Source organism: Bos taurus, chromosome 11, assembly GCF_002263795.3.
Source record: "Bos taurus isolate L1 Dominette 01449 registration number 42190680 breed Hereford chromosome 11, ARS-UCD2.0, whole genome shotgun sequence".
Classification (NCBI taxonomy): Eukaryota; Metazoa; Chordata; class Mammalia; order Artiodactyla; family Bovidae; genus Bos; species Bos taurus.
Window position 1 is genome coordinate 91,297,521 of NC_037338.1, and position 9,493 is coordinate 91,307,013.

Genomic DNA, 9,493 nt, shown 5'->3' on the forward strand with positions numbered 1-9,493 from the left:
CATATGTTCAAGCTGGATTTAGAAAAGGCAGAGGAAACAGAAATCAAATTGCCAACATCTGCTGGATCATTGAAAAAGCAAGAGAGTTTCAGAAAAACATCTACTTCTGCTTTATTGTCTACACCAAAGCCTATGACTGTGGATCACAACAAACTGTGGAAAATTCTAAAAGAGATGGGAATACCAGACCACCTAATCTGCCTCCTAAGAAATCTGTATGCAGGTTAAAAAGCAACAGTTAGAACCGGACATAGAACAACAGACTGGTTCCAAATAGGAAAAGAAGTATGTCAAGACTGTATATTGTCACTCTGATTATTTAACTTATATGCAGAGTACATCATGAGAAATGCTGGTCTGGATGAAACAGAAGCTGGAATCAAGATTGCTGGGAGAAATATCAATAAACTCAGATATTCAGATGACACCACCCTAATGGCAGAAAGCGAAGAAGAACTAAAGAGCGTCTTGTTGAAAGTGAAAGAAGAAAGTGAAAAAGTTGGCTTAAAACTCAACATTCAGAAAATGAAGATCATGGCATCTGGTCCCATCACTTCATGGGAAATAGATGGGCAAACAATGGAAACGGTGATAGATTTTATTTTGGGGGGCTCCAAAATCACTGCAGATGGTGACTAAAGACATAGAATTAAAAGATGCTTGCTCCTTGGAAGAAAAGCTATGACCAGCCTAGATGGTATATTAAAAAGCAAAGACTACTTTACTAACAAAGGTCCATCTAGTTGAAGCTACGGTTTTTCCAGTAGTCGTGTATAGATGTTAGAGTTGGACTATAAAGAAAGCTCAACGCTGAAGAATTGATGCTTTTGAACTGTGGTGTTGGAGAAGACTCTTGAGAGTCCCTTGGACTGAAAGGAGATCAAACTAGTCAATCCTAAAATAAATCAGTCTTGAATATCCATTGGAAGGACTGATGCTGAAGCTGAAACTCCAATACTTTGGCCACCTGGTGGCTTGGTGGTAGAGAATCACCTGCCGATATAGGAGATGCAGGTTCGACCCTTTGGTTGGGAAGATCCTTTGGAGTAGGAAATGGCAACCTGCACCAGTATTATTTCCTGGAAAACTCCATGAACAGAGGAGCCTGGCAGGCTACAGTCCATGGGTTCACAAAGAGTCAGACATGAGTTAGTGGTTGATCATGCACATACACACACATACTAATATATATATATATATATATATATATATATGCATACTCCCTGGCTTACACTGTAAAGAATATGCCTGCAATGCAGGAGACTCGGGTTCGAGCTCTGGGTTGGGAAGATCCCCTGGAGAAGGGAATGCAACCTACTCCAGCATTCTTGCTTGGAGGTTTCCATGGACAGAGGAGCCTGGCAAGCTACATTCCTTTTGCAAAGAGTTAGACATGACAGGGATTAGCACTTTCATATTTATATATTTCTTCATATCCTTCTCCATTGTAGTTTATTGCAGGGTGTTGAATACAGTCCCCAGTGCTATCAGTAGGTCCTTGTTGTCTATCTATTCTATATACAGATAGTGTCTGCTATGCTGCTAGCTGCTAAGTCATTTCAGTCCTGTCCAACTCTGTGTGACCCAATAGACGGCAGCCCACCAGGCTCCTCCATCCTTGGGATTCTCCAGGCAAGAACACTGCAGTGCATTGCCACCTCCTTCTCCAATGTATGAAAGTGAAAAGTGAAAGTGAAGTCACCCAGTCGTGTCCTACTCTTCGCAACCCCATGGACTGCAGTCCACCAGGCTCCTCTGTCCATGGGAGCCTCCAGGCAAGAGTATTGGAGTGGGGTGCCATCGCCTTCTCCGAGTGTCTGCTATAGTGTCTGCTATATATAGTTTGTGTCTAATTGCAAACTCCTCATTTATCCCTCCCAAGTCTTTTCCGTTTGGCAACCCTAAGTTTGTTTTCAATGTCTGTGAATTTCTTCCTGGTTTGTAAACAAGTTCATTTGCATCATATTTTATATTTCACATATAAGTGATATCATATGGTATTTGTCTTTCTCTGTCTGACTTACTTCACTTAGAATAATAATCTCTAAGTTCATCCATGTTGCTACAAATAGCATTATTTCATTCTTTCTTATGGCTGAGTAGTATTCCATTGTATATTTGTAACACATCTTCTTTATCCATTCATCCATTGATGGACACTTAGGTTGCTTCCATGTCTTGGCTATTGTGAACCGTGCTACTATGAACACTGGGGTGCATGTATCTATGTGAATTAAAGTTTCTGAACATTTCTCATTTTCTAATGTCACTGGTGACCTTTCTCTAAGCTAGCAAATGTACATATCTCTGACCAGATCTCTTCCCGTTGCAGTGAGGAGGAGGGAATCCTCTGGGTCCACTTACTGTGGAAATGATATGAAATTTTCTTATGTAAGATTATTCTTTTAGGATTGACTGGTTTAATTTCCTTTAGGATTGATTCCTAAATCCTAAAGGAATTCAGTCCTGAATATTCTTTGGAAAGACTGATGTCAAAGCTGAAACTCCAATATTTTGGCTGTCTGATGCGAAGAACTGACTGATTGGAAAAGACCCTGATGCTTGGAAAGATTGAAGGTGAGAGGAGAAGGGGATGACAGAGGATGAGATGGTTGGATGGCATCACTGACTTGATGGACATGAGTTTGAGTAAACTCCAGGAGCTGGTGCTGGACAGGGAGGCCTGGCGTGCTGCAGTCCATGGGGTCGCAGAGAGTCAGACACGACTGAGCGACTGAACTGAACTGAACTGAAGATTATTCACCCTACCTCCTCCTACCTGGGGGTTCGGAAGGAGACCTTAACTAATGAGAATGTGGAAGGAATGAAGGTGAGTAGTGACGAGAGCAGAGCTGCTGCCTAACTGAGGCAACGTAGGAAGATGGTGCATGTCGACCGCACTAACGTCACAGGCTTGGGGAACAAACAGAACTGGGGTTTGGCCAACCATCCAGGAATCAGCTCTATAAACCTGAGGGCAGCCATTCAGCATTTGCTTCCTCAGCTGTAAGAGGGAGCACAGGCGACTGCAGTCCTCTGTGAGGCTGACGCCATGCTGACTTTGAAGTACCTGGTGCAGGACCAGGAAGGCAGGCAGTGGGCTGTGTGCAGCACCCAGCGGGGTGAGGACCTGCAGTAGCATCATGACAGGAGTCAGTGACCAGACAAATGCAAATGGAAAGAGGGATGTCCCCACAAGCCAGCAAGGCTGTCATAGTGAGCCCTGAGGTTATAATTTGGTGCAGTCGCGGGAGTTGTGACAGTTGTATTTAGAAGTCTCAGGATGAACAAACACCATTCTTCACATAAAATGAAACTCTGAGAAACTCTCAGAATCTGAGTACGTTCTTTCCATTCTCAGAAGGTAAGTTGGCTTTACACAAATTCATTATGTGGTAATCCTTAGATTCACTATTCACATATGCGTGCACATGGAGGGCAAGGAGAGATTAAATGACTCCAATCAATCATATTATTCCAATCAGTATTACTAATCCATTGTTGTTGTTCAGTCACTAAGTCATATCCGACTCTTTGTGACTCCATGGGTTGTAGCACACCAGGCTTCCCTGTCCTTCACTGTCTCCTGGAACTTGCTCAAACTCATGTTCATTGAGTTGGTGATGCCATCCAACCATCTCATCCTCTGTTGCCCCCTTCTCCTTCCCTCAGTCTTTCCCGGCATCAGGAATGAGTTGTTTTTTTCCAATGAGTTGGCTCTTCAGGTGGCCAAAGTATTGCAGTTTCAACATCAGTCCTTCCAATGAATATTCAGGGTTGATTTTCTTTAGGGTTGACGGGTTGATCTTGCAGTCCAAGGGACTCTCCAGGAGTCTACTCCAGCACCACAATCTCAAAGTATCAGTTGCTAGTTTATGTTGAAGTATTGATATTGATTCTCTCAGTCTTCAGGGGGCAGACAAGTCCACAGCTAACTTAGTGATCTATGCAAATACTTTAATCTTTCATGGGTATCAGAATGTGGAAAGTTAGGGAAGTGCTACCTTCCATGGCTGCCAAGGGCAGACCCTGATATGTGTGCAGTCTGTGGGTCAGAGTAAAGCATATTCCCAGCACTGGCCAAGCAGCACACAGAGCTCTGTCTTCACTACTAAAGCTGCTCAACAGACGTGATGCTGTGTAATCTATCCGTCAGGCAGAAAATGAACTCCATCCTCTGCATTTTCGCCAATAATATGTTATTTTTTTCCTCTGTCTTTCTGGAGGTATACCTATTCTGCAGGTGTGCCCCTCTCCCACTACTTTGCTTGTAAATGTTAGAACATTTGAATAAAGCTTTCATCTCTGACTCCCATTCACAGAGTTGATCTGGGCAAGATTTATCTTCTGAAATGGATCAGCATGAATTAGAAGTGGGTGGGAGAAGCTGATAAGAAAATCCTCCCATCAGGGCAGCTTCCAAGCCATTTCTCGCTCCAGCCTGTTGTCAGCGCTGCCACTAGGGCCATCACCTCTGCCTTTGGGAAAAAAGGCATACGTCCTCTGGAACAAGCAGCATACGGGGTATGAGCAGTTAGATCCTGACGGAGAGGACGCTGATGGAGTGGCTTAAAATACACATTCGGAGTACAGAGAAGTCATGAACATGGAGATGCTTCAGGCTTTTCCTCTGTGCCTCATGCACGGGACTTGGAATGTGTTGAGGCACTCTTGCAGTAGTTACTCATTAGAGATACTCTGGACTCCTAATAACTAATCACGCTCCAAGGAGTAGTGATTTTTCTTTCTTCGATGGCTCGGATGGTAAAGAATCTGGCTGCGGTGCAGGAGACCAGGGTTCAATCCCTGGATCAAGATGATTCCCTGGAGGAGGATATGGTAACCCACTCCAAAATTCTTGCCAGGAGAATTCCATGGACAAAAGAGCCTGGCAGGCTACAGCACATGGGGTGGCAAAGAGTCAGACGTGACTGAGCGACTAACACACTTGGGTTGTTTTATAGCTATCCCAGGTGAAGATAGCTCTTCTGGGTAATGGAAAACAGGTTTTAACTAATTTTCATATTTATACTATTAGATTCTACAATTTTTGCTATGCAATGAAATACAGAGGGCAATTTAACAAAATGTTGATAAGTAATATGTGTGCTTTCCAAGCATTTAAGCATGATTCAGAATAAAGACAAGGTATCATTCTGTTTCTGTTAAAAGTAATAATTAAAGTTTTCTCTCAAATTAAATCTATCATTCAGAAACCTTTGAAAATGGTCAGACATACCTATTTTCAGGGTTTCCCCAATGGCTCAGTGGGTAAAGAATTTGCCTGCAATGCAGGAGACTCAAGTTCGATTCCTGGGTCAGAGAGATCCCCTGGAGGAGGAAATGACAACCCACTCTAGTATTCTTGTCTGGGAAACCCCATGGACAAAGGAGCCTGGTAGGCTACAGTCCATAGGGTTGCAAAGTCAGACAGGACTTAGCGGCTAAACAACAACAACAGCATCATCTGTTTGTAGTTACAAAAAGTGAAGTCGGAGATGTAATGAACATTGGCCCAAACTAGACAAAATAGCACCAGGAGTCCCCTTGAAGCCCAAGTCCTTGGTCCAGGCTTCTTGAGACGGCCGGCTGCCCCAGGTGGCACCTACTAGGCTCTGGCCCTCTAACATATCTCATACCTTGTTCATTCCTTTTTGTTACTACCTTTCTTGAACCTACCTGCAGTTTGTATTACTTTTTATGTTTATTAGTGAAGAAATATTACAGTATTAAAAGAGTTGACCCTCCCCTTTCCTCCATGTTGAACACCGGCCAACCTGGATACATGGAGGAGAAGGCCAGGTCTGCAGGTGCCAAGGAATAGACTAGACTCCAGACCTCCTCCCGGTGCCCAGGCCTGGATTGTGCAGGACTAAAGTCCTATGTGATCCCACACTTCCGGGAGGGAAGCTGTTCAGTCCCCAGCTTCCATGAAGTCGGTTACCCTCTGTAGGCTGTGTGCAGGGAAGTGGGAAGGTAGGGGTATCAGTGGAGTGGATTTGGGAGCTTTGCCCACATTCTCAGAGGCCTTATCAGCCATGAGGCTGCCACACATCCCAGAGTGGACCCAGAGGTGGGATTTCTGACTCTGTATCCCTATTGGTTTCTCATTTCTCTCGTGACGGGCTTGTCCATAGCTTGCCTTACCCACGTCAGAAGATCCATGTGTCGAAATGAATTATAAAATTGTAAAATATGGTAAAAAAAATCATAAAAAATAAAACCTTTAAATTGTAAAATATGAATCAGGATACAACTGAAGATCCGAGTGAGCCCCAAATAACCTTTCCTCCATCTGCAGCTGCTAAATCAAGTCTTAGTAAATTAAATTATATATTTGTTGCTTTTTTAAAGTTGCTAAGTCATGTCCGACCCTTTTGCCTGGTCAATTGCAAATCTGTGTTTGTAGTTTATGGTCTTTTGTGGAAACCATGGTGCTAGACCTTCCCAGGGAGGAAGGGGAGCAGTGGAGCAGGTCTGCTCTTCAGGACTCTGTTCAAAGATTTCATCAGCTGTCTAGGTTGGCCAGGAGCTTCTTTATATTTCAGTTCCTTTGCAAAAACAGTTGAAAAGCAATTCAAATACTCAGCCCTACATAAATGAATATATGGGATCCCTCTAATCTCAAAGGCCTTCCCAGGTGGTGCCTGTGTAAAGAACCCACCTGCCAATGCAGGAGACATAAGAGATGTGGGTTCAATCCCTAGTCTATAAAAACATTATTAGGATGGAGATAAAGACAAACACCCAGATTAAAAAATCCAAGGGTTCCAAAAGGAAAATATTGTAAGGGTGGTTCAAAATAACAACAAAATACCCAGAGCTGGGAAGACTGCATTCCGTTAAAGCCTTCAGCGTGGGGTCCTGGGTGTGGAGAAAAGGGTATTTTCCCCAGAAGGAGCTGAGCTGTGGTCCAAGACCCCCCAGAGGAGAAGTGGTGTTAGCCAGCAGTTCTGAGGCGCCAGAGTGGAGAGAGGTCCCGGGAACACACATCTCTGCTTTGGCTCTTCATCTGAGGATGAAATGGACAGGTAACTGAGCAGGGAGCAGGGTGGGTGGAGAGAATGGGGCAGGAGAGCCCCAGGCGTTGCTGAAAGGTTTTTGCTTTTAAAGTGTTTGGGGTAAAGAAGGGGTACAACCGTGATGGAAGGTTCAAAGATGACAACACGTCCTCCTCTAAGTGAAGAATCAATTCCCCATCTGAGTGAACAACCAGGGATGTGAGTTTAACATATCAAAGGGGTAGAAATTGGAACTTGTTCTTGTTTGGACTGGCCTCACTTGGGAGGTGGCCTGGTCTGCAGGCATCTAGGGATGTGTCCACACACGCAGGCCCCGCTGACTTTCTGATGGATTCGCTGGCCAGGGCACGGAACAGACACAGGAAAGAAAGCTGCATCGAAGGACCAGGTGAGGAATTCTGGGTTCACACTGTTTTTTCGAGGACAAATTGCCAGCACTTACTGGGCCCCAGATGGCACATACGTAAAAAAAAGAACCTTAAATTACATGCTGTCTGAGACGACCTTAGACCTGAGAATTAATGACGTCATTTCAAAAGTACACACATCTGTTTCATCAAAGACTTATTCAAAATTTGATAAAATACATTCTGGAAATGAATTTACTTGTGTTTTAATTTAACTGTTGTTAATTCAATTTTTTCAGTGCTGTCAATTTTTTTTAATCCAGATTTTTTTTTTAAAGAACAGTTTCAGATTCATAATAAAATGGAGCAGAAGGCACAAAAGTTTTCTACACGTCCTGCCCCATCTGCCACACAGCCTCCCCCTTTACCATTGTTCCCACCAGAGGGTACATTTGTACGATTGGTGAACCACATCGACACACAATTATTGCCTAATGTTTATCACTTGCATCAGGGTCCCTCTTAGTTTCACACATTCTATGGGTCTAGAAAAATGTATAATGTCACATACTCACCATTGTACTACCATACAGAGTAGTCTTGCTTCCCCAAAGCTCCTCTGAGTCCTACTTATTCATTCAATTTTTAGCAAACGTTGTTTTGAGGACATACTCTTGGCCAGGCAGTGTGATAGGCATGGGCTTCAAAGACAATTTAGCTCTTTAATGGGTAGAGTGAAGGGCCAGGAGAGGTGCGAGTTTTATGTTTTCTTCCCTTATTCTAAGCTCCCTAAACTTTATGAAAAATTTCTAGCCAGGGAAGATGGAGGCTGCAAGTGAAAGCCAGAGGTTGATTAATCACATTAGTGATTAAAGAAAAGTAACAAGCCTAGCTAGGAAATATTTTAGTTAAATATAAGTAGTAAGATTTTTCCCCCCTTTCAAATTTCTGATAAACTTTCATCTTCCTGACTGTCTATGTGCAAGTTAAAATATCTCTAATAGCATCTTCCTCTATGCCAGGCATTTTTCTGACTTTTCTATTTGGGGACAGACCATAGTTAAAAGCTGTTTGAATATGTGAACATCCATAAATCCAGCTCTATGTATATGTTTGAGATCCAACCAAAGCAGGATTTTTTTTTAAGAGTGCCATGTTTATAGTTTTAATGTAACATTAGTGGGACATCTGCCAAGCTAATATAGACCCTCCTCTATCACTGGAAAACCCAATTAGGACTTGTTCTGAGTTTGATTATCAGTCAGAAACATGCATTTGGAAACATTCATTAGAGAGCTGCTGAGAGTTGTGATAAAGCAGCAGACGGCTGAATTATGGAGCCCGTTGTCCCTCTCCCCCACAGTGTTACATCTGCCTGCTAAAAGGCGAGGGACCCTGCAGCCTCAGGGTGCCATGGTGCCCATGGAAGCCTATTGCATGCTGAGGGGCACCCTTCTGACTCTTTCGATGGTACCCAACCTTTCAAGACATGATGCTACAGACAAACGGTACATGGCAGCCCTGACCACGGTCCATGACAGCTGCTCCCGGGTGGGCAGGCTTCAGGCTTTAACGTTGGACTTGGAGACTGTGTATGTGGTACCTGGAGGCAGGGGAGGGTCCCAGCATACCTAGTGGGTGGGGGAATCTGAAAGGTGGCATCTTCCTGCCCTTCTGTCATAGAGCTGCAATTCTCACCATGAATTTCTAGATTAATCTGTTACTAGTTGCTAACTCCGGAGAAGGCAATGGCACCCCACTCCAGTACTCTTGCCTGGAAAATCCCATGGATGGAGGAGCCTGGTGGGCTGCAGTCCATGGGGTCGCTAAGAGTCAGACACGACTGACCAACTTCCCTTTCACTTTTCACTTTCATGCATTGGAGGAGGAAATGGCAACCCACTCCAGAATTCTTGCTTGGAGAATCCCAGGGATGGGGGAGCCTGGTGGGCTGCCGTCTGTGGGGTCGCACAGAGTCGGACACGACTGAAGCGACTTAGCAGCAGCAGAAGCAGTTGCTAACTCTGGATTGGACTTGGTGAGGTGGCCCTAATCATTCCAAGAGGACTTTGAGAGACTCAGGAATAGGCCCAGGACTCCTCAATAAGGAGGAGAGGAATGAGG